The following is a 25,001-nucleotide window of genomic DNA, read 5'->3' on the forward strand; positions in this document are numbered from 1 at the left end:
AGGGTGTACAGGTTAGACAGTGTGTTAGGTAGAGCTGTACAGGTTAGACAGTGTGTTAGGTAGAGGCTGTATAGGTTAGAAAGTGTGTTAGGTAGAGCTGTACAGGTTAGACAGTGTGTTAGGTAGAGGCTGTACAGGTTAGACAGTGTGTTAGGTAGAGGAGGTACAGGTTAGACAGTGTGTTAGGTAGAGGCTGTATAGGTTAGACAGTGTGTTAGGTAGAGGCTGTACAGGTTAGACAGTGTGTTAGGTAGAGCTGTACAGGTTAGACAGTGTGTTAGGTAGAGGCTGTACAGGTTAGACAGTGTGTTAGGTAGAGGGTGTACAGGTTAGACAGTGTGTTAGGTAGAGCTGTACAGGTTAGACAGTGTGTTAGGTAGAGGCTATACAGGTTAGACAGTGTGTTAGGTAGAGCTGTACAGGTTAGACAGTGTGTTAGGTAGAGGCTGTACAGGTTAGACAGTGTGTTATAGGTAGAGGAGATACAGGTTAGACAGTGTGTTAGGTAGAGGCTGTACAGGTTAGACAGTGTGTTAGGTAGAGGCTGTACAGATTAGACAGTGTGTTAGGTCGAGCTGTATAGGTTAGACAGCGTGTTAGGTAGAGGCTGTACAGGTTAGACAGTGTGTTAGAGAGAGGCTGTACAGGTTTGACAGTTTGTTAGGTAGAGGCTGTACAGGTTAGACAGTGTGTTAGGTAGAGGCTGTACAGGTTAGACAGTTTGTTAGGTAGAGTCTGTACAGGTTAGACAGTTTGTTAGGTAGAGGCTGTACAGGTTAGACAGTGTGTTAGGTAGGGGCTGTACAGGTTAGACAGTGTCTTAGGTAGATGCCGTACAGGTTAGACAGTGTGTTAGGTTGAGGCTGTACAGGTTAGACAGTGTGTTAGGTAGAGCTGTACAGGTGAGACAGTGTGTTAGGTAGAGCTGTTCAGGTTAGACCGTGTGTTAGGTAGAGGCTATACAGGTTAGACAGTGTGTTAGGTAGAGTCTGTACAGGTTAGACAGTGTGTTCAGTAGAGGCTGTACAGGTTAGACAGTGTGTTAGGTAGAGGCTGTACAGGTTAGACAGTGTGTTAGGTAGATGCCGTACAGGTTAGACAGTGTGTTAGGTTGAGGCTGTACAGGTTAGACAGAGTGTTAGGTAGAGGCTGTATAGGTTAGATAGTGTGTTAGGTAGAACTGTACAGGTTAGACAGTGTGTTAGGTAGATGCCGTACAGGTTAGACAGTGTGTTAGGTAGAGCTGTACAGGTGAGACAGTGTGTTAGGTAGAGCTGTTCAGGTTAGACCGTGTGTTAGGTAGAGGCTGTACAGGTTAGACAGTGTGTTCGGTAGAGCTGTACAGGTTAGACAGTGTTTTAGGTAGAGCTGCTCATGTTAGACAGTGTGTTAGGTAGAGGCTATACAGGTTAGACAGTGTGTTAGGTAGAGCTGTACAGGTTAGACAGTGTGTTAGGTAGAGGCTGTACAGGTTAGACAGTGTGTTATAGGTAGAGGAGATACAGGTTAGACAGTGTGTTAGGTAGAGGCTGTACAGGTTAGACAGTGTGTTAGGTAGAGCTGTATAGGTTAGACAGCGTGTTAGGTAGAGGCTGTACAGGTTAGACAGTGTGTTAGAGAGAGGCTGTACAGGTTTGACAGTTTGTTAGGTAGAGGCTGTACAGGTTAGACAGTGTGTTAGGTAGAGGCTGTACAGGTTAGACAGTTTGTTAGGTAGAGTCTGTACAGGTTAGACAGTTTGTTAGGTAGAGGCTGTACAGGTAAGACAGTGTGTTAGGTAGGGGCTGTACAGGTTAGACAGTGTCTTAGGTAGATGCCGTACAGGTTAGACAGTGTGTTAGGTTGAGGCTGTACAGGTTAGACAGTGTGTTAGGTAGAGCTGTACAGGTGAGACAGTGTGTTAGGTAGAGCTGTTCAGGTTAGACCGTGTGTTAGGTAGAGGCTATACAGGTTAGACAGTGTGTTAGGTAGAGTCTGTACAGGTTAGACAGTGTGTTCAGTAGAGGCTGTACAGGTTAGACAGTGTGTTAGGTAGAGGCTGTACAGGTTAGACAGTGTGTTAGGTAGAGGCTGTACAGGTTAGACAGTGTGTTAGGTAGAGGCTGTACAGGTTAGACAGTGTGTTAGGTAGAGCTGTACAGGTTAGACAGTGTGTTAGGTAGAGCTGCTCAGGTTAGACAGTGTGTTAGGTAGAGGCTATACAGGTTAGACAGTGTGTTAGGTAGAGCTGTGCAGGTTAGACAGTGTGTTAGGTAGAGGCTGTACAGGTTAGACAGTGTGTTATAGGTAGAGGAGATACAGGTTAGACAGTGTGTTAGGTAGAGGCTGTACAGGTTAGACCGTGTGTTAGGTCGAGCTGTATAGGCTAGACAGCGTGTTAGGTAGAGGCTGTACAGGTTAGACAGTGCGTTAGTGAGAGGCTGTACAGGTTTGACAGTTTGTTAGGTAGAGGCTGTACAGGTTAGACATTGTGTTAGGTAGAGGCTGTACAGGTTAGACAGTTTGTTAGGTAGAGGCTGTACAGGTTAGACAGTTTGTTAGGTAGAGGCTGTACAGGTTAGACAGTTTGTTAGGTAGAGGCTGTACAGGTTAGACAGTTTGTTAGGTAGAGGCTGTACAGGTTAGACAGTGTGTTAGGTAGAGCTGTATAGGTTAGACAGTGTGTTAGGTAGAGGCTGTATAGGTTAGATAGTGTGTTAGGTAGAGCTGTTCAGGTTAGACAGTGTGTTAGGTAGAGGCTGTACAGGTTAGACAGTGTGTTAGGTAGAGGCTGTACAGGTTAGACAGTGTGTTAGGTAGAGCTGTACAGGTGAGACAGTGTGTTAGGTAGAGCTGTTCAGGTTAGGCCGTGTGTTAGGTAGAGGCTGTACAGGTTAGACAGTGTGTTAGGTAGAGCTGTATAGGTTAGACAGTGTGTTAGGTTGAGGCTGTACAGGTTAGACGGTGTGTTAGGTAGAGCTGTACAGGTTAGACAGTGTGTTAGGTAGAGGCTGTACAGGTTAGACAGTGTGTTAGAGAGAGGCTGTACAGGTTTGACAGTTTGTTAGGTAGAGGCTGTACAGGTTAGACAGTGTGTTAGGTAGAGGCTGTACAGGTTAGACAGTTTGTTAGGTAGAGTCTGTACAGGTTAGACAGTTTGTTAGGTAGAGGCTGTACAGGTAAGACAGTGTGTTAGGTAGGGGCTGTACAGGTTAGACAGTGTCTTAGGTAGATGCCGTACAGGTTAGACAGTGTGTTAGGTTGAGGCTGTACAGGTTAGACAGTGTGTTAGGTAAAGCTGTACAGGTGAGACAGTGTGTTAGGTAGAGCTGTTCAGGTTAGACCGTGTGTTAGGTAGAGGCTATACAGGTTAGACAGTGTGTTAGGTAGAGTCTGTACAGGTTAGACAGTGTGTTCAGTAGACGCTGTACAGGTTAGACAGTGTGTTAGGTAGAGGCTGTACAGGTTAGACAGTGTGTTAGGTAGAGGCTGTACAGGTTAGACAGTGTGGTAGGTAGAGGCTGTACAGGTTAGACAGTGTGTTAGGTAGAGCTGTACAGGTTAGACAGTGTGTTAGGTAGAGCTGCTCAGGTTCGACAGTGTGTTAGGTAGAGGCTATACAGGTTAGACAGTGTGTTAGGTAGAGCTGTACAGGTTAGACAGTGTGTTAGGTAGAGGCTGTACAGGTTAGACAGTGTGTTATAGGTAGAGGAGATACAGGTTAGACAGTGTGTTAGGTAGAGGCTGTACAGGTTAGGACCGTGTGTTAGGTCGAGCTGTATAGGTTAGACAGCGTGTTAGGTAGAGGCTGTACAGGTTAAACAGTGTGTTAGAGAGAGGCTGTACAGGTTTGACAGTTTGTTAGGTAGAGGCTGTACAGGTTAGACATTGTGTTAGGTAGAGGCTGTACAGGTTAGACAGTTTGTTAGGTAGAGGCTGTACAGGTTAGACAGTTTGTTAGGTAGAGGCTGTACAGGTTAGACAGTTTGTTAGGTAGAGGCTGTACAGGTTAGACAGTTTGTTAGGTAGAGGCTGTACAGGTTAGACAGTGTGTTAGGTAGAGCTGTATAGGTTAGACAGTGTGTTAGGTAGAGGCTGTATAGGTTAGATAGTGTGTTAGGTAGAGCTGTTCAGGTTAGACAGTGTGTTAGGTAGAGGCTGTACAGGTTAGACAGTGTGTTAGGTAGAGGCTGTACAGGTTAGACAGTGTGTTAGGTAGAGCTGTACAGGTGAGACAGTGTGTTAGGTAGAGCTGTTCAGGTTAGGCCGTGTGTTAGGTAGAGGCTGTACAGGTTAGACAGTGTGTTAGGTAGAGCTGTATAGGTTAGACAGTGTGTTAGGTTGAGGCTGTACAGGTTAGACAGTGTGTTAGGTAGAGCTGTACAGGTTAGACAGTGTGTTAGGTAGAGGCTGTACAGGTTAGACAGTGTGTTAGGTAGAGGCTGTACAGGTTAGACAGTTTGTTAGGTAGAGGCTGTACAGGTTAGACAGTGTGTTAGGTAGAGGCTGTACAGGTTAGACAGTGTGTTAGGTAGAGCTGTATAGGTTAGACAGTGTGTTAGGTAGAGGCTGTATAGGTTAGATAGTGTGTTAGGTAGAGCTGTACAGGTTAGACAGTGTGTTCGGTAGAGGCTGTACAGGTTAGACAGTGTGTTAGGTAGAGGCTGTACAGGTTAGACAGTGTGTTAGGTAGAGCTGTACAGGTTAGACAGTGTGTTAGGTAGAGCTGCTCAGGTTAGACAGTGTGTTAGGTAGAGGCTATACAGGTTAGACAGTGTGTTAGGTAGAGCTGTACAGGTTAGACAGTGTGTTAGGTAGAGGCTGTACAGGTTAGACAGTGTGTTATAGGTAGAGGAGATACAGGTTAGACAGTGTGTTATAGGTAGAGGAGATACAGGTTAGACAGCGTGTTAGGTAGAGGCTGTACAGGTTAGACAGTGTGTTAGGTAGAGGCTGTACAGGTTAGACAGTGTGTTAGAGAGAGGCTGTACAGGTTAGACAGTGTGTTAGGTAGAGCTGTACAGGTTAGACAGTGTGTTAGGTAGAGGCTGTACAGGTTAGACAGTGTGTTAGGTAGAGCTGTACAGGTTAGACAGTGTGTTAGGTAGAGGCTGTACAGGTTAGACAGTGTGTTAGGTAGAGCTGTATAGGTTAGACAGTGTGTTAGGTAGAGGCTGTACAGGTTAGACAGTGTGTTAGGTAGAGGCTGTACAGGTTAGACAGTGTGTTAGAGAGAGGCTGTACAGGTTAGACAGTGTGTTAGGTAGAGCTGTACAGGTTAGACAGTGTGTTAGGTAGAGGCTGTACAGGTTAGACAGTGTGTTAGGTAGAGCTGTACAGGTTAGACAGTGTGTTAGGTAGAGGCTGTACAGGTTAGACAGTGTGTTAGGTAGAGGCTGTACAGGTTAGACAGTGTGTTAGGTAGAGCTGTACAGGTTAGACAGTGTGTTAGGTAGAGCTGTACAGGTTAGACAGTGTGTTAGGTAGAGCTGCTCAGGTTAGACAGTGTGTTAGGTAGAGGCTATACAGGTTAGACAGTGTGTTAGGTAGAGCTGTACAGGTTAGACAGTGTGTTAGGTAGAGGCTGTATAGGTTAGATAGTGTGTTAGGTAGAGGCTCTACAGGTTAGACAGTGTGTTATAGGTAGAGGAGATACAGGTTAGACAGCGTGTTAGGTAGAGGCTGTACAGGTTAGACAGTGTGTTAGGTAGAGCTGTACAGGTTAGACAGTGTGTTAGGTAGAGGCTGTACAGGTTAGACAGTGTGTTAGAGAGAGCTGTACAGGTTTGACAGTTTGTTAGGTAGAGGCTGTACAGGTTAGACAGTGTGTTAGGTAGAGGCTGTACAGGTTAGACAGTTTGTTAGGTAGAGTCTGTACAGGTTAGACAGTTTGTTAGGTAGAGGCTGTACAGGTAAGACAGTGTGTTAGGTAGGGGCTGTACAGGTTAGACAGTGTCTTAGGTAGATGCCGTACAGGTTAGACAGTGTGTTAGGTTGAGGCTGTACAGGTTAGACAGTGTGTTAGGTAAAGCTGTACAGGTGAGACAGTGTGTTAGGTAGAGCTGTTCAGGTTAGACCGTGTGTTAGGTAGAGGCTATACAGGTTAGACAGTGTGTTAGGTAGAGTCTGTACAGGTTAGACAGTGTGTTCAGTAGAGGCTGTACAGGTTAGACAGTGTGTTAGGTAGAGGCTGTACAGGTTAGACAGTGTGTTAGGTAGAGGCTGTACAGGTTAGACAGTGTGTTAGGTAGAGGCTGTACAGGTTAGACAGTGTGTTAGGTAGAGCTGTACAGGTTAGACAGTGTGTTAGGTAGAGCTGCTCAGGTTCGACAGTGTGTTAGGTAGAGGCTATACAGGTTAGACAGTGTGTTAGGTAGAGCTGTACAGGTTAGACAGTGTGTTAGGTAGAGGCTGTACAGGTTAGACAGTGTGTTATAGGTAGAGGAGATACAGGTTAGACAGTGTGTTAGGTAGAGGCTGTACAGGTTGGACCGTGTGTTAGGTCGAGCTGTATAGGTTAGACAGCGTGTTAGGTAGAGGCTGTACAGGTTAGACAGTGTGTTAGAGAGAGGCTGTACAGGTTTGACAGTTTGTTAGGTAGAGGCTGTACAGGTTAGACATTGTGTTAGGTAGAGGCTGTACAGGTTAGACAGTTTGTTAGGTAGAGGCTGTACAGGTTAGACAGTTTGTTAGGTAGAGGCTGTACAGGTTAGACAGTTTGTTAGGTAGAGGCTGTACAGGTTAGACAGTTTGTTAGGTAGAGGCTGTACAGGTTAGACAGTGTGTTAGGTAGAGGCTGTATAGGTTAGACAGTGTGTTAGGTAGAGGCTGTACAGGTTAGACAGTGTGTTAGGTAGAGGCTGTACAGGTTAGACAGTGTGTTAGGTAGAGCTGTACAGGTGAGACAGTGTGTTAGGTAGAGCTGTTCAGGTTAGGCCGTGTGTTAGGTAGAGGCTGTACAGGTTAGACAGTGTGTTAGGTAGAGCTGTATAGGTTAGACAGTGTGTTAGGTTGAGGCTGTACAGGTTAGACAGTGTGTTAGGTAGAGCTGTACAGGTTAGACAGTGTGTTAGGTAGAGGCTGTACAGGTTAGACAGTGTGTTAGGTAGAGGCTGTACAGGTTAGACAGTTTGTTAGGTAGAGGCTGTACAGGTTAGACAGTTTGTTAGGTAGAGGCTGTACAGGTTAGACAGTGTGTTAGGTAGAGCTGTATAGGTTAGACAGTGTGTTAGGTAGAGCTGTATAGGTTAGACAGTGTGTTAGGTTGAGGCTGTACAGGTTAGACAGTGTGTTAGGTAGAGCTGTACAGGTTAGACAGTGTGTTAGGTAGAGGCTGTACAGGTTAGACAGTGTGTTAGGTAGAGCTGTATAGGTTAGACAGTGTGTTAGGTAGAGGCTGTATAGGTTAGATAGTGTGTTAGGTAGAGCTGTACAGGTTAGACAGTGTGTTCGGTAGAGGCTGTACAGGTTAGACAGTGTGTTAGGTAGAGGCTGTACAGGTTAGACAGTGTGTTAGGTAGAGCTGTACAGGTTAGACAGTGTGTTAGGTAGAGCTGCTCAGGTTAGACAGTGTGTTAGGTAGAGGCTATACAGGTTAGACAGTGTGTTAGGTAGAGCTGTACAGGTTAGACAGTGTGTTAGGTAGAGGCTGTACAGGTTAGACAGTGTGTTATAGGTAGAGGAGATACAGGTTAGACAGTGTGTTATAGGTAGAGGAGATACAGGTTAGACAGCGTGTTAGGTAGAGGCTGTACAGGTTAGACAGTGTGTTAGGTAGAGGCTGTACAGGTTAGACAGTGTGTTAGAGAGAGGCTGTACAGGTTAGACAGTGTGTTAGGTAGAGCTGTACAGGTTAGACAGTGTGTTAGGTAGAGGCTGTACAGGTTAGACAGTGTGTTAGGTAGAGCTGTACAGGTTAGACAGTGTGTTAGGTAGAGGCTGTACAGGTTAGACAGTGTGTTAGGTAGAGCTGTATAGGTTAGACAGTGTGTTAGGTAGAGGCTGTACAGGTTAGACAGTGTGTTAGGTAGAGGCTGTACAGGTTAGACAGTGTGTTAGAGAGAGGCTGTACAGGTTAGACAGTGTGTTAGGTAGAGCTGTACAGGTTAGACAGTGTGTTAGGTAGAGGCTGTACAGGTTAGACAGTGTGTTAGGTAGAGCTGTACAGGTTAGACAGTGTGTTAGGTAGAGGCTGTACAGGTTAGACAGTGTGTTAGGTAGAGGCTGTACAGGTTAGACAGTGTGTTAGGTAGAGCTGTACAGGTTAGACAGTGTGTTAGGTAGAGCTGTACAGGTTAGACAGTGTGTTAGGTAGAGCTGCTCAGGTTAGACAGTGTGTTAGGTAGAGGCTATACAGGTTAGACAGTGTGTTAGGTAGAGCTGTACAGGTTAGACAGTGTGTTAGGTAGAGGCTGTATAGGTTAGATAGTGTGTTAGGTAGAGGCTCTACAGGTTAGACAGTGTGTTATAGGTAGAGGAGATACAGGTTAGACAGCGTGTTAGGTAGAGGCTGTACAGGTTAGACAGTGTGTTAGGTAGAGCTGTACAGGTTAGACAGTGTGTTAGGTAGAGGCTGTACAGGTTAGACAGTGTGTTAGAGAGAGGCTGTACAGGTTTGACAGTTTGTTAGGTAGAGGCTGTACAGGTTAGACAGTGTGTTAGGTAGAGGCTGTACAGGTTAGACAGTTTGTTAGGTAGAGTCTGTACAGGTTAGACAGTTTGTTAGGTAGAGGCTGTACAGGTAAGACAGTGTGTTAGGTAGGGGCTGTACAGGTTAGACAGTGTCTTAGGTAGATGCCGTACAGGTTAGACAGTGTGTTAGGTTGAGGCTGTACAGGTTAGACAGTGTGTTAGGTAAAGCTGTACAGGTGAGACAGTGTGTTAGGTAGAGCTGTTCAGGTTAGACCGTGTGTTAGGTAGAGGCTATACAGGTTAGACAGTGTGTTAGGTAGAGTCTGTACAGGTTAGACAGTGTGTTCAGTAGAGGCTGTACAGGTTAGACAGTGTGTTAGGTAGAGGCTGTACAGGTTAGACAGTGTGTTAGGTAGAGGCTGTACAGGTTAGACAGTGTGTTAGGTAGAGGCTGTACAGGTTAGACAGTGTGTTAGGTAGAGCTGTACAGGTTAGACAGTGTGTTAGGTAGAGCTGCTCAGGTTCGACAGTGTGTTAGGTAGAGGCTATACAGGTTAGACAGTGTGTTAGGTAGAGCTGTACAGGTTAGACAGTGTGTTAGGTAGAGGCTGTACAGGTTAGACAGTGTGTTATAGGTAGAGGAGATACAGGTTAGACAGTGTGTTAGGTAGAGGCTGTACAGGTTAGACCGTGTGTTAGGTCGAGCTGTATAGGTTAGACAGCGTGTTAGGTAGAGGCTGTACAGGTTAGACAGTGTGTTAGAGAGAGGCTGTACAGGTTTGACAGTTTGTTAGGTAGAGGCTGTACAGGTTAGACATTGTGTTAGGTAGAGGCTGTACAGGTTAGACAGTTTGTTAGGTAGAGGCTGTACAGGTTAGACAGTTTGTTAGGTAGAGGCTGTACAGGTTAGACAGTTTGTTAGGTAGAGGCTGTACAGGTTAGACAGTTTGTTAGGTAGAGGCTGTACAGGTTAGACAGTGTGTTAGGTAGAGCTGTATAGGTTAGACAGTGTGTTAGGTAGAGGCTGTATAGGTTAGATAGTGTGTTAGGTAGAGCTGTTCAGGTTAGACAGTGTGTTAGGTAGAGGCTGTACAGGTTAGACAGTGTGTTAGGTAGAGGCTGTACAGGTTAGACAGTGTGTTAGGTAGAGCTGTACAGGTGAGACAGTGTGTTAGGTAGAGCTGTTCAGGTTAGGCCGTGTGTTAGGTAGAGGCTGTACAGGTTAGACAGTGTGTTAGGTAGAGCTGTATAGGTTAGACAGTGTGTTAGGTTGAGGCTGTACAGGTTAGACAGTGTGTTAGGTAGAGCTGTACAGGTTAGACAGTGTGTTAGGTAGAGGCTGTACAGGTTAGACAGTGTGTTAGGTAGAGGCTGTACAGGTTAGACAGTTTGTTAGGTAGAGGCTGTACAGGTTAGACAGTGTGTTAGGTAGAGGCTGTACAGGTTAGACAGTGTGTTAGGTAGAGCTGTATAGGTTAGACAGTGTGTTAGGTAGAGGCTGTATAGGTTAGATAGTGTGTTAGGTAGAGCTGTACAGGTTAGACAGTGTGTTCGGTAGAGGCTGTACAGGTTAGACAGTGTGTTAGGTAGAGGCTGTACAGGTTAGACAGTGTGTTAGGTAGAGCTGTACAGGTTAGACAGTGTGTTAGGTAGAGCTGCTCAGGTTAGACAGTGTGTTAGGTAGAGGCTATACAGGTTAGACAGTGTGTTAGGTAGAGCTGTACAGGTTAGACAGTGTGTTAGGTAGAGGCTGTACAGGTTAGACAGTGTGTTATAGGTAGAGGAGATACAGGTTAGACAGTGTGTTATAGGTAGAGGAGATACAGGTTAGACAGCGTGTTAGGTAGAGGCTGTACAGGTTAGACAGTGTGTTAGGTAGAGGCTGTACAGGTTAGACAGTGTGTTAGAGAGAGGCTGTACAGGTTAGACAGTGTGTTAGGTAGAGCTGTACAGGTTAGACAGTGTGTTAGGTAGAGGCTGTACAGGTTAGACAGTGTGTTAGGTAGAGCTGTACAGGTTAGACAGTGTGTTAGGTAGAGGCTGTACAGGTTAGACAGTGTGTTAGGTAGAGCTGTATAGGTTAGACAGTGTGTTAGGTAGAGGCTGTACAGGTTAGACAGTGTGTTAGGTAGAGGCTGTACAGGTTAGACAGTGTGTTAGAGAGAGGCTGTACAGGTTAGACAGTGTGTTAGGTAGAGCTGTACAGGTTAGACAGTGTGTTAGGTAGAGGCTGTACAGGTTAGACAGTGTGTTAGGTAGAGCTGTACAGGTTAGACAGTGTGTTAGGTAGAGGCTGTACAGGTTAGACAGTGTGTTAGGTAGAGGCTGTACAGGTTAGACAGTGTGTTAGGTAGAGGCTGTACAGGTTAGACAGTGTGTTAGGTAGAGCTGTACAGGTTAGACAGTGTGTTAGGTAGAGGCTGTACAGGTTAGACAGTGTGTTAGGTAGAGCTGCTCAGGTTAGACAGTGTGTTAGGTAGAGGCTATACAGGTTAGACAGTGTGTTAGGTAGAGCTGTTCAGGTTAGACAGTGTGTTAGGTAGAGGCTGTATAGGTTAGATAGTGTGTTAGGTAGAGGCTCTACAGGTTAGACAGTGTGTTATAGGTAGAGGAGATACAGGTTAGACAGCGTGTTAGGTAGAGGCTGTACAGGTTAGACAGTGTGTTAGGTAGAGCTGTATAGGTTAGACAGTGTGTTAGGTAGAGGCTGTACAGGTTAGACAGTGTGTTAGAGAGAGGCTGTACAGGTTTGACAGTTTGTTAGGTAGAGGCTGTACAGGTTAGACAGTGTGTTAGGTAGAGGCTGTACAGGTTAGACAGTTTGTTAGGTAGAGTCTGTACAGGTTAGACAGTTTGTTAGGTAGAGGCTGTACAGGTAAGACAGTGTGTTAGGTAGGGGCTGTACAGGTTAGACAGTGTCTTAGGTAGATGCCGTACAGGTTAGACAGTGTGTTAGGTTGAGGCTGTACAGGTTAGACAGTGTGTTAGGTAAAGCTGTACAGGTGAGACAGTGTGTTAGGTAGAGCTGTTCAGGTTAGACCGTGTGTTAGGTAGAGGCTATACAGGTTAGACAGTGTGTTAGGTAGAGTCTGTACAGGTTAGACAGTGTGTTCAGTAGAGGCTGTACAGGTTAGACAGTGTGTTAGGTAGAGGCTGTACAGGTTAGACAGTGTGTTAGGTAGAGGCTGTACAGGTTAGACAGTGTGTTAGGTAGAGGCTGTACAGGTTAGACAGTGTGTTAGGTAGAGCTGTACAGGTTAGACAGTGTGTTAGGTAGAGCTGCTCAGGTTCGACAGTGTGTTAGGTAGAGGCTATACAGGTTAGACAGTGTGTTAGGTAGAGCTGTACAGGTTAGACAGTGTGTTAGGTAGAGGCTGTACAGGTTAGACAGTGTGTTATAGGTAGAGGAGATACAGGTTAGACAGTGTGTTAGGTAGAGGCTGTACAGGTTAGACCGTGTGTTAGGTCGAGCTGTATAGGTTAGACAGCGTGTTAGGTAGAGGCTGTACAGGTTAGACAGTGTGTTAGAGAGAGGCTGTACAGGTTTGACAGTTTGTTAGGTAGAGGCTGTACAGGTTAGACATTGTGTTAGGTAGAGGCTGTACAGGTTAGACAGTTTGTTAGGTAGAGGCTGTACAGGTTAGACAGTTTGTTAGGTAGAGGCTGTACAGGTTAGACAGTTTGTTAGGTAGAGGCTGTACAGGTTAGACAGTTTGTTAGGTAGAGGCTGTACAGGTTAGACAGTGTGTTAGGTAGAGCTGTATAGGTTAGACAGTGTGTTAGGTAGAGGCTGTATAGGTTAGATAGTGTGTTAGGTAGAGCTGTTCAGGTTAGACAGTGTGTTAGGTAGAGGCTGTACAGGTTAGACAGTGTGTTAGGTAGAGGCTGTACAGGTTAGACAGTGTGTTAGGTAGAGCTGTACAGGTGAGACAGTGTGTTAGGTAGAGCTGTTCAGGTTAGGCCGTGTGTTAGGTAGAGGCTGTACAGGTTAGACAGTGTGTTAGGTAGAGCTGTATAGGTTAGACAGTGTGTTAGGTTGAGGCTGTACAGGTTAGACAGTGTGTTAGGTAGAGCTGTACAGGTTAGACAGTGTGTTAGGTAGAGGCTGTACAGGTTAGACAGTGTGTTAGGTAGAGGCTGTACAGGTTAGACAGTTTGTTAGGTAGAGGCTGTACAGGTTAGACAGTGTGTTAGGTAGAGGCTGTACAGGTTAGACAGTGTGTTAGGTAGAGCTGTATAGGTTAGACAGTGTGTTAGGTAGAGGCTGTATAGGTTAGATAGTGTGTTAGGTAGAGCTGTACAGGTTAGACAGTGTGTTCGGTAGAGGCTGTACAGGTTAGACAGTGTGTTAGGTAGAGGCTGTACAGGTTAGACAGTGTGTTAGGTAGAGCTGTACAGGTTAGACAGTGTGTTAGGTAGAGCTGCTCAGGTTAGACAGTGTGTTAGGTAGAGGCTATACAGGTTAGACAGTGTGTTAGGTAGAGCTGTACAGGTTAGACAGTGTGTTAGGTAGAGGCTGTACAGGTTAGACAGTGTGTTATAGGTAGAGGAGATACAGGTTAGACAGTGTGTTATAGGTAGAGGAGATACAGGTTAGACAGCGTGTTAGGTAGAGGCTGTACAGGTTAGACAGTGTGTTAGGTAGAGGCTGTACAGGTTAGACAGTGTGTTAGAGAGAGGCTGTACAGGTTAGACAGTGTGTTAGGTAGAGCTGTACAGGTTAGACAGTGTGTTAGGTAGAGGCTGTACAGGTTAGACAGTGTGTTAGGTAGAGCTGTACAGGTTAGACAGTGTGTTAGGTAGAGGCTGTACAGGTTAGACAGTGTGTTAGGTAGAGCTGTATAGGTTAGACAGTGTGTTAGGTAGAGGCTGTACAGGTTAGACAGTGTGTTAGGTAGAGGCTGTACAGGTTAGACAGTGTGTTAGAGAGAGGCTGTACAGGTTAGACAGTGTGTTAGGTAGAGCTGTACAGGTTAGACAGTGTGTTAGGTAGAGGCTGTACAGGTTAGACAGTGTGTTAGGTAGAGCTGTACAGGTTAGACAGTGTGTTAGGTAGAGGCTGTACAGGTTAGACAGTGTGTTAGGTAGAGGCTGTACAGGTTAGACAGTGTGTTAGGTAGAGCTGTACAGGTTAGACAGTGTGTTAGGTAGAGCTGTACAGGTTAGACAGTGTGTTAGGTAGAGCTGCTCAGGTTAGACAGTGTGTTAGGTAGAGGCTATACAGGTTAGACAGTGTGTTAGGTAGAGCTGTACAGGTTAGACAGTGTGTTAGGTAGAGGCTGTATAGGTTAGATAGTGTGTTAGGTAGAGGCTCTACAGGTTAGACAGTGTGTTATAGGTAGAGGAGATACAGGTTAGACAGCGTGTTAGGTAGAGGCTGTACAGGTTAGACAGTGTGTTAGAGAGAGGCTGTACAGGTTAGACAGTGTGTTGGGTAGAGCTGTACAGGTTAGACAGTGTGTTAGGTAGAGCTGCTCAGGTTAGACAGTGTGTTAGGTAGAGGCTATACAGGTTAGACAGTGTGTTAGGTAGAGCTGTACAGGTTAGACAGTGTGTTAGGTAGAGGCTGTACAGGTTAGACAGTGTGTTATAGGTAGAGGAGATACAGGTTAGACAGTGTGTTAAGTAGAGGCTGTACAGGTTAGACAGTGTGTTAGAGAGAGGCTGTACAGGTTTGACAGTTTGTTAGGTAGAGGCTGTACAGGTTAGACAGTGTGTTAGGTAGTGGCTGTACAGGTTAGACAGTTTGTTAGGTAGAGTCTGTACAGGTTAGACAGTGTGTTAGGTAGAGGCTGTACAGGTTAGACAGTGTGTTAGGTAGAGGCTGTACAGGGTAGACAGTTTGTTAGGTAGAGGCTGTACAGGTTAGACAGTGTGTTAGGTAGAGGCTGTACAGGTTAGACAGTTTGTTAGGTAGAGGCTTTACAGGTTAGACAGTGTGTTAGGTAGAGGCTGTACAGGTTAGACAGTGTGTTAGGTAGAGGCTGTACAGGTTAGACAGTTTGTTAGGTAGAGGCTGTACAGGTTAGACAGTGTGTTAGGTAGAGGCTGTACAGGTTAGACAGTGTGTTAGGTAGAGCTGTATAGGTTAGACAGTGTGTTAGGTAGAGGCTGTATAGGTTAGATAGTGTGTTAGGTAGAGCTGTACAGGTTAGACAGTGTGTTAGGTAGATGCCGTACAGGTTAGACAGTGTGTTAGGTAGAGGCTGTACAGGTTAGACAGCGTGTTAGGTAGAGGCTGTACAGGTTAGACAGAGTGTTAGGTAGAGGCTGTATAGGTTAGATAGTGTGTTAGGTAGAACTGTACAGGTTAGACAGTGTGTTAGGTAGATGCCGTACAGGTTAGACAGTGTGTTAGGTTGAGGCTGTACAGGTTAGACAGTGTGTTAGGTAGAGCTGCTCAGGTTAGACAGTGTGTTAGGTAGAGGCTATACAGGTTAGATAGTGTGTTAGGTAGAGCTGTACAGGTTAGACAGTGTGTTATAGGTAGAGGAGATACAGGTTAGACAGTGTGTTAGGTAGAGGCTGTACAGGTTAGACAGTGTGTTAGGTAGAGGCTGTACAGGTTAGACAGTGTGTTAGGTAGAGGCTGTACAGGTTAGACAGTGTGTTATAGGTAGAGGAGATACAGGTTAGACAGTGTGTTAGGTAGAGGCTGTACAGGTTAGACAGTGTGTTAGGTAGAGGCTGTACAGGTTAGACAGTGTGTTAGGTAGAGGCTGTACAGGTTAGACAGTGTGTTAGATAGAGGCTGTACAGGTTAGACAGTTTGTTAGGTAGAGTCTGTACAGGTTAGACAGTGTGTTAGGTAGAGGCTGTACAGGTTAGACAGTTTGTTAGGTAGAGTCTGTACAGGTTAGACAGTGTGTTAGGTAGAGGCTGTACAGGTTAGACAGTTTGTTAGGTAGAGGCTGTACAGGTTAGACAGTGTGTTAGGTAGAGGCTGTACAGGTTAGACAGTGTGTTAGGTAGAGCTGTATAGGTTAGACAGTGTGTTAGGTAGAGGCTGTATAGGTTAGATAGTGTGTTAGGTAGAGCTGTACAGGTTAGACAGTGTGTTAGGTAGATGCCGTACAGGTTAGACAGTGTGTTAGGTTGAGGCTGTACAGGTTAGACAGAGTGTTAGGTAGAGCTGTACAGGTGAGACAGTGTGTTAGGTAGAGGCTATACAGGTTAGACAGTGTGTTAGGTAGAGGCTGTACAGGTTAGACAGTGTGTTAGGTAGAGGCTGTACAGGTTAGACAGTGTGTTAGGTAGAGCTGTACAGGTTAGACAGTGTGTTAGGTAGAGCTGTTCAGGTTAGACAGTGTGTTAGGTAGAGGCTATACAGGTTAGACAGTGTGTTAGGTAGAGAGCTGTATAGGTTAGACAGTGTGTTAGGTAGAGGCTGTACAGGTTAGACAGTGTGTTAGGTAGAGCTGTACAGGTTAGTCAGTGTGTTAGGTAGAGGCTGTACAGGTTAGACAGTGTGTTAGGTAGAGCTGTATAGGTTAGACAGTGTGTTAGGTAGAGGCTGTACAGGTTAGACAGTGTGTTAGGTAGAGCTGTATAGGTTAGACAGTGTGTTAGGTAGAGCTGTATAGGTTAGACAGTGTGTTAGGTTGAGGCTGTACAGGTTAGACAGTGTGTTAGGTAGAGCTGTACAGGTTAGACAGTGTGTTAGGTAGAGGCTGTACAGGTTAGACAGTGTGTTAGGTAGAGCTGTATAGGTTAGACAGTGTGTTAGGTAGAGGCTGTATAGGTTAGACAGTGTGTTAGGTTGAGGCTGTACAGGTTAGACAGTGTGTTAGGTAGAGCTGTACAGGTTAGACAGTGTGTTAGGTAGAGGCTGTACAGGTTAGACAGTGTGTTAGGTAGAGGCTGTACAGGTTAGACAGTGTGTTATAGGTAGAGGAGATACAGGTTAGACAGTGTGTTAGGTAGAGGCTGTACAGGTTAGACAGTGTGTTATAGGTAGAGGAGATACAGGTTAGACAGTGTGTTAGGTAGAGGCTGTACAGGTTAGACAGTGTGTTAGGTAGAGCTGTATAGGTTAGACAGTGTGTTAGGTAGAGCTGTATAGGTTAGACAGTGTGTTAGGTTGAGGCTGTACAGGTTAGACAGTGTGTTAGGTAGAGCTGTACAGGTTAGACAGTGTGTTAGGTAGAGGCTGTACAGGTTAGACAGTGTGTTAGGTAGAGGCTGTACAGGTTAGACAGTTTGTTAGGTAGAGGCTGTACAGGTTAGACAGTTTGTTAGGTAGAGTCTGTACAGGTTAGACAGTGTGTTAGGTAGAGCTATACAGGTTAGACAGTGTGTTAGGTAGAGCTGCTCAGGTTAGACAGTGTGTTAGGTAGAGGCTATACAGGTTAGACAGTGTGTTAGGTAGAGCTGTACAGGTTAGACAGTGTGTTAGGTAGAGGCTGTACAGGTTAGACAGTGTGTTATAGGTAGAGGAGATACAGGTTAGACAGTGTGTTAGGTAGAGGCTCTACAGGTTAGACAGTGTGTTATAGGTAGAGGAGATACATGTTAGACAGCGTGTTAGGTAGAGGCTGTACAGGTTAGACAGTGTGTTATAGGTAGAGGAGATACAGGTTAGACAGTGTGTTAGGTAGAGGCTGTACAGGTTAGACAGTGTGTTATAGGTAGAGGAGATACAGGTTAGACAGTGTGTTAGGTAGAGTCTGTACAGGTTAGACAGTGTGTTAGGTCGAGCTGTATAGGTTAGACAGCGTGTTAAGTAGAGGCTGTACAGGTTAGACAGTGTGTTAGAGAGAGGCTGTACAGGTTTGACAGTTTGTTAGGTAGAGGCTGTACAGGTTAGACAGTGTGTTAGGTAGAGGCTGTACAGGTTAGACAGTGTGTTAGGTAGAGCTGTTCAGGTTAGACAGTGTGTTAGGTAGAGGCTATACAGGTTAGACAGTGTGTTAGGTAGAGAGCTGTATAGGTTAGACAGTGTGTTAGGTAGAGGCTGTACAGGTTAGACAGTGTGTTAGGTAGAGCTGTATAGGTTAGACAGTGTGTTAGGTAGAGGCTGTACAGGTTAGACAGTGTGTTAGGTAGAGCTGTATAGGTTAGACAGTGTGTTAGGTAGAGCTGTATAGGTTAGACAGTGTGTTAGGTTGAGGCTGTACAGGTTAGACAGTGTGTTAGGTAGAGCTGTACAGGTTAGACAGTGTGTTAGGTAGAGGCTGTACAGGTTAGACAGTGTGTTAGGTAGAGGCTGTACAGGTTAGACAGTTTGTTAGGTAGAGGCTGTACAGGTTAGACAGTTTGTTAGGTAGAGTCTGTACAGGTTAGACAGTGTGTTAGGTAGAGGCTGTACAGGTTAGACAGTGTGTTAGGTAGAGGCTGTACAGGTTAGACAGTGTGTTAGGTAGAGCTGTATAGGTTAGACAGTGTGTTAGGTAGAGGCTGTATAGGTTAGATAGTGTGTTAGGTAGAGCTGTACAGGTTAGACAGTGTGTTCGGTAGAGGCTGTACAGGTTAGACAGTGTGTTAGGTAGAGGCTGTACAGGTTAGACAGTGTGTTAGGTAGAGCTGTACAGGTTAGACAGTGTGTTAGGTAGAGCCGCTCAGGTTAGACAGTGTGTTAGGTAGAGGCTATACAGGTTAGACAGTGTGTTAGGTAGAGCTGTACAGGTTAGACAGTGTGTTAGGTAGAGGCTGTACAGGTTAGACAGTGTGTTATAGGTAGAGGAGATACAGTATAGACAGTGTGTTAGGTAGAGGCTCTACAGGTTAGACAGTGTGTTATAGGTAGAGGAGATACAGGTTAGACAGCGTGTTAGGTAGAGGCTGTACAGGTTAGACAGTGTGTTAGAGAGAGGCTGTACAGGTTAGACAGTGTGTTGGGTAGAGCTGTACAGGTTAGACAGTGTGTTAGGTAGAGCTGCTCAGGTTAGACAGTGTGTTAGGTAGAGGCTATACAGGTTAGACAGTGTGTTAGGTAGAGCTGTACAGGTTAGACAGTGTGTTAGGTAGAGGCTGTACAGGTTAGACAGTGTGTTATAGGTAGAGGAGATACAGGTTAGACAGTGTGTTAGGTAGAGTCTGTACAGGTTAGACAGTGTGTTAGGTCGAGCTGTATAGGTTAGACAGCGTGTTAAGTAGAGGCTGTACAGGTTAGACAGTGTGTTAGAGAGAGGCTGTACAGGTTTGACAGTTTGTTAGGTAGAGGCTGTACAGGTTAGACAGTGTGTTAGGTAGAGGCTGTACAGGTTAGACAGTTTGTTAGGTAGAGTCTGTACAGGTTAGACAGTGTGTTAGGTAGAGGCTGTACAGGTTAGACAGTGTGTTAGGTAGAGGCTGTACAGGTTAGACAGTTTGTTAGGTAGAGGCTGTACAGGTTAGACAGTGTGTTAGGTAGAGGCTGTACAGGTTAGACAGTTTGTTAGGTAGAGGCTTTACAGGTTAGACAGTGTGTTAGGTAGAGGCTGTACAGGTTAGACAGTGTGTTATGTAGAGGCTGTACAGGTTAGACAGTTTGTTAGGTAGAGTCTGTACAGGTTAGACAGTGTGTTAGGTAGAGGCTGTACAGGTTAGACAGTGTGTTAGGTAGAGGCTGTACAGGTTAGACAGTTTGTTAGGTAGAGGCTGTACAGGTTAGACAGTGTGTTAGGTAGAGGCTGTACAGGTTAGACAGTTTGTTAGGTAGAGGCTTTACAGGTTAGACAGTGTGTTAGGTAGAGGCTGTACAGGTTAGACAGTGTGTTAGTTAGAGGCTGTACAGGTTAGACAGTGTGTTAGGTAGAGGCTGTACAGGTTAGACAGTTTGTTAGGTAGAGGCTGTACAGGTTAGACAGTTTGTTAGGTAGAGTCTGTACAGGTTAGACAGTGTGTTAGGTAGAGCTATACAGGTTAGACAGTGTGTTAGGTAGAGCTGCTCAGGTTAGACAGTGTGTTAGGTAGAGGCTATACAGGTTAGACAGTGTGTTAGGTAGAGCTGTACAGGTTAGACAGTGTGTTAGGTAGAGGCTGTACAGGTTAGACAGTGTGTTATAGGTAGAGGAGATACAGGTTAGACAGTGTGTTAGGTAGAGGCTCTACAGGTTAGACAGTGTGTTATAGGTAGAGGAGATACAGGTTAGACAGTGTGTTAGGTAGAGGCTGTACAGGTTAGACAGTGTGTTATAGGTAGAGGAGATACAGGTTAGACAGTGTGTTAGGTAGAGGCTGTACAGGTTAGACAGTGTGTTATAGGTAGAGGAGATACAGGTTAGACAGTGTGTTAGGTAGAGTCTGTACAGGTTAGACAGTGTGTTAGGTCGAGCTGTATAGGTTAGACAGCGTGTTAAGTAGAGGCTGTACAGGTTAGACAGTGTGTTAGAGAGAGGCTGTACAGGTTTGACAGTTTGTTAGGTAGAGGCTGTACAGGTTAGACAGTGTGTTAGGTAGAGGCTGTACAGGTTAGACAGTGTGTTAGGTAGAGCTGTACAGGTTAGACAGTGTGTTAGGTAGAGCTGTTCAGGTTAGACAGTGTGTTAGGTAGAGGCTATACAGGTTAGACAGTGTGTTAGGTAGAGAGCTGTATAGGTTAGACAGTGTGTTAGGTAGAGGCTGTACAGGTTAGACAGTGTGTTAGGTAGAGCTGTACAGGTTAGTCAGTGTGTTAGGTAGAGGCTGTACAGGTTAGACAGTGTGTTAGGTAGAGCTGTATAGGTTAGACAGTGTGTTAGGTAGAGGCTGTACAGGTTAGACAGTGTGTTAGGTAGAGCTGTATAGGTTAGACAGTGTGTTAGGTAGAGCTGTATAGGTTAGACAGTGTGTTAGGTTGAGGCTGTACAGGTTAGACAGTGTGTTAGGTAGAGCTGTACAGGTTAGACAGTGTGTTAGGTAGAGGCTGTACAGGTTAGACAGTGTGTTAGGTAGAGGCTGTACAGGTTAGACAGTTTGTTAGGTAGAGGCTGTACAGGTTAGACAGTTTGTTAGGTAGAGTCTGTACAGGTTAGACAGTGTGTTAGGTAGAGGCTGTACAGGTTAGACAGTGTGTTAGGTAGAGGCTGTACAGGTTAGACAGTGTGTTAGGTAGAGCTGTATAGGTTAGACAGTGTGTTAGGTAGAGGCTGTATAGGTTAGATAGTGTGTTAGGTAGAGCTGTACAGGTTAGACAGTGTGTTCGGTAGAGGCTGTACAGGTTAGACAGTGTGTTAGGTAGAGGCTGTACAGGTTAGACAGTGTGTTAGGTAGAGCTGTACAGGTTAGACAGTGTGTTAGGTAGAGCTGCTCAGGTTAGACAGTGTGTTAGGTAGAGGCTATACAGGTTAGACAGTGTGTTAGGTAGAGCTGTACAGGTTAGACAGTGTGTTAGGTAGAGGCTGTACAGGTTAGACAGTGTGTTATAGGTAGAGGAGATACAGGTTAGACAGTGTGTTAGGTAGAGGCTCTACAGGTTAGACAGTGTGTTATAGGTAGAGGAGATACAGGTTAGACAGCGTGTTAGGTAGAGGCTGTACAGGTTAGACAGTGTGTTAGAGAGAGGCTGTACAGGTTAGACAGTGTGTTGGGTAGAGCTGTACAGGTTAGACAGTGTGTTAGGTAGAGCTGCTCAGGTTAGACAGTGTGTTAGGTAGAGGCTATACAGGTTAGACAGTGTGTTAGGTAGAGCTGTACAGGTTAGACAGTGTGTTAGGTAGAGGCTGTACAGGTTAGACAGTGTGTTATAGGTAGAGGAGATACAGGTTAGACAGTGTGTTAGGTAGAGTCTGTACAGGTTAGACAGTGTGTTAGGTCGAGCTGTATAGGTTAGACAGCGTGTTAAGTAGAGGCTGTACAGGTTAGACAGTGTGTTAGAGAGAGGCTGTACAGGTTTGACAGTTTGTTAGGTAGAGGCTGTACAGGTTAGACAGTGTGTTAGGTAGAGGCTGTACAGGTTAGACAGTTTGTTAGGTAGAGTCTGTACAGGTTAGACAGTGTGTTAGGTAGAGGCTGTACAGGTTAGACAGTGTGTTAGGTAGAGGCTGTACAGGTTAGACAGTTTGTTAGGTAGAGGCTGTACAGGTTAGACAGTGTGTTAGGTAGAGGCTGTACAGGTTAGACAGTTTGTTAGGTAGAGGCTTTACAGGTTAGACAGTGTGTTAGGTAGAGGCTGTACAGGTTAGACAGTGTGTTAGGTAGAGGCTGTACAGGTTAGACAGTTTGTTAGGTAGAGGCTGTACAGGTTAGACAGTGTGTTAGGTAGAGGCTGTACAGGTTAGACAGTGTGTTAGGTAGAGCTGTATAGGTTAGACAGTGTGTTAGGTAGAGGCTGTATAGGTTAGATAGTGTGTTAGGTAGAGCTGTACAGGTTAGACAGTGTGTTAGGTAGATGCCGTACAGGTTAGACAGTGTGTTAGGTAGAGGCTGTACAGGTTAGACAGCGTGTTAGGTAGAGGCTGTACAGGTTAGACAGAGTGTTAGGTAGAGGCTGTATAGGTTAGATAGTGTGTTAGGTAGAACTGTACAGGTTAGACAGTGTGTTAGGTAGATGCCGTACAGGTTAGACAGTGTGTTAGGTTGAGGCTGTACAGGTTAGACAGTGTGTTAGGTAGAGCTGTACAGGTGAGACAGTGTGTTAGGTCGAACTGTTCAGGTTAGACCGTGTGTTAGGTAGAGGCTATACAGGTTAGACAGTGTGTTCGGTAGAGGCTGTACAGGTTAGACAGTGTGTTAGGTAGAGGCTGTACAGGTTAGACAGTGTGTTAGGTAGAGGCTGTACATGTTAGACAGTGTGTTAGGTAGAGCTGTACAGGTTAGACAGTGTGTTAGGTAGAGCTGCTCAGGTTAGACAGTGTGTCAGGTAGAGGCTATACAGGTTAGACAGTGTGTTAGGTAGAGCTGTACAGGTTAGACAGTGTGTTAGGTAGAGGCTGTACAGGTCAGACAGTGTGTTATAGGTAGAGGAGATACAGGTTAGACAGTGTGTTAGGTAGAGGCTCTACAGGTTAGACAGTGTGTTAGGTAGAGGCTGTACAGGTTAGACAGTGTGTTAGGTCGAGCTGTATAGGTTAGACAGCGTGTTAGGTAGAGGCTGTACAGGTTAGACAGTGTGTTAGAGAGAGGCTGTACAGGTTAGACAGTGTGTTGGGTAGAGGGTGTACAGGTTAGACAGTGTGTTAGGTAGAGCTGTATAGGTTAGACAGTGTGTTAGGTAGAGCTGTACAGGTTAGACAGTGTGTTAGGTAGAGCTGTACAGGTTAGACAGTGTGTTAGAGAGAGGCTATACAGGTTTGACAGTTTGTTAGGTAGAGGCTGTACAGGTTAGACAGTGTGTTAGGTAGAGGCTGTACAGGTTAGACAGTGTGTTAGGTAGAGGCTGTACAGGTTAGACAGTGTGTTAGGTAGAGCTGTATAGGTTAGACAGTGCGTTAGGTAGAGGCTGTATAGGATAGATAGTGTGTTAGGTAGAGCTGTACAGGTTAGACAGTGTGTTAGGTAGATGCCGTACAGGTCAGACAGTTTGTTAGGTTGAGGCTGTACATGTTAGACAGAGTGTTAGGTAGAGGCTGTATAGGTTAGATAGTGTGTTAGGTAGAACTGTACAGGTTAGACAGTGTGTTAGGTAGATGCCGTACAGGTTAGACAGTGTGTTAGGTTGAGGCTGTACAGGTTAGACAGTGTGTTAGGTAGAGCTGTACAGGTGAGACAGTGTGTTAGTTAGAGCTGTTCAGGTTAGACCGTGTGTTAGGTAGAGGCTATACAGGTTAGAAAGTGTGTTAGGTAGAGTCTGTACAGGTTAGACAGTGTGTTAGGTAGAGGCTGTACAGGTTAGACAGTGTGTTAGGTAGAGGCTGTACAGGTTAGACAGTGTGTTAGGTAGAGGCTGTACAGGTTAGACAGTGTGTTATAGGTAGAGGAGATACAGGTTAGACAGTGTGTTAGGTAGAGGCTGTACAGGTTAGACAGTGTGTTAGGTAGAGGCTGTACAGGTTAGACAGTGTGTTAGGTAGAGCTGCTCAGGTTAGACAGTGTGTTAGGTAGAGGCTGTACAGGTTAGACAGTTTGTTAGGTAGAGGCTGTACAGGTTAGACAGTGTGTTAGGTAGAGGCTGTACAGGTTAGACAGTGTGTTAGGTAGAGGCTGTACAGGTTAGACAGTGTGTTAGGTAGAGGCTGTACAGGTTAGACAGCGTGTTAGGTAGAGGCTGTACAGGTTAGACAGAGTGTTAGGTAGAGGCTGTATAGGTTAGATAGTGTGTTAGGTAGAACTGTACAGGTTAGACAGTGTGTTAGGTAGATGCCGTACAGGTTAGACAGTGTGTTAGGTTGAGGCTGTACAGGTTAGACAGTGTGTTAGGTAGAGCTGTACAGGTGAGACAGTGTGTTAGGTCGAGCTGTTCAGGTTAGACCGTGTGTTAGGTAGAGGCTATACAGGTTAGACAGTGTGTTCGGTAGAGGCTGTACAGGTTAGACAGTGTGTTAGGTAGAGGCTGTACAGGTTAGACAACGTGTTAGGTAGAGGCTGTACAGGTTAGACAGAGTGTTAGGTAGAGGCTGTATAGGTTAGATAGTGTGTTAGGTAGAACTGTACAGGTTAGACAGTGTGTTAGGTAGATGCCGTACAGGTTAGACAGTGTGTTAGGTTGAGGCTGTACAGGTTAGACAGTGTGTTAGGTAGAGCTGTACAGGTGAGACAGTGTGTTAGGTCGAGCTGTTCAGGTTAGACCGTGTGTTAGGTAGAGGCTATACAGGTTAGACAGTGTGTTCGGTAGAGGCTGTACAGGTTAGACAGTGTGTTAGGTAGAGGCTGTACAGGTTAGACAGTGTGTTAGGTAGAGGCTGTACAGGTTAGACAGTGTGTTAGGTAGAGGCTGTACAGGTTAGACAGTGTGTTAGGTAGAGCTGCTCAGGTTAGACAGTGTGTCAGGTAGAGGCTATACAGGTTAGACAGTGTGTTAGGTAGAGCTGTACAGGTTAGACAGTGTGTTAGGTAGAGGCTGTACAGGTCAGACAGTGTGTTATAGGTAGAGGAGATACAGGTTAGACAGTGTGTTAGGTAGAGGCTCTACAGGTTAGACAGTGTGTTAGGTAGAGGCTGTACAGGTTAGACAGTGTGTTAGGTCGAGCTGTATAGGTTAGACAGCGTGTTAGGTAGAGGCTGTACAGGTTAGACAGTGTGTTAGAGAGAGGCTGTACAGGTTAGACAGTGTGTTGGGTAGAGGGTGTACAGGTTAGACAGTGTGTTAGGTAGAGCTGTATAGGTTAGACAGTGTGTTAGGTAGAGCTGTACAGGTTAGACAGTGTGTTAGGTAGAGCTGTACAGGTTAGACAGTGTGTTAGAGAGAGGCTGTACAGGTTTGACAGTTTGTTAGGTAGAGGCTGTACAGGTTAGACAGTGTGTTAGGTAGAGGCTGTACAGGTTAGACAGTGTGTTAGGTAGAGGCTGTACAGGTTAGACAGTGTGTTAGGTAGAGCTGTATAGGTTAGACAGTG

This window comes from Oncorhynchus keta, chromosome 4 (genome assembly GCF_023373465.1).
Source record: "Oncorhynchus keta strain PuntledgeMale-10-30-2019 chromosome 4, Oket_V2, whole genome shotgun sequence".
NCBI lineage: Eukaryota > Metazoa > Chordata > Actinopteri > Salmoniformes > Salmonidae > Oncorhynchus > Oncorhynchus keta.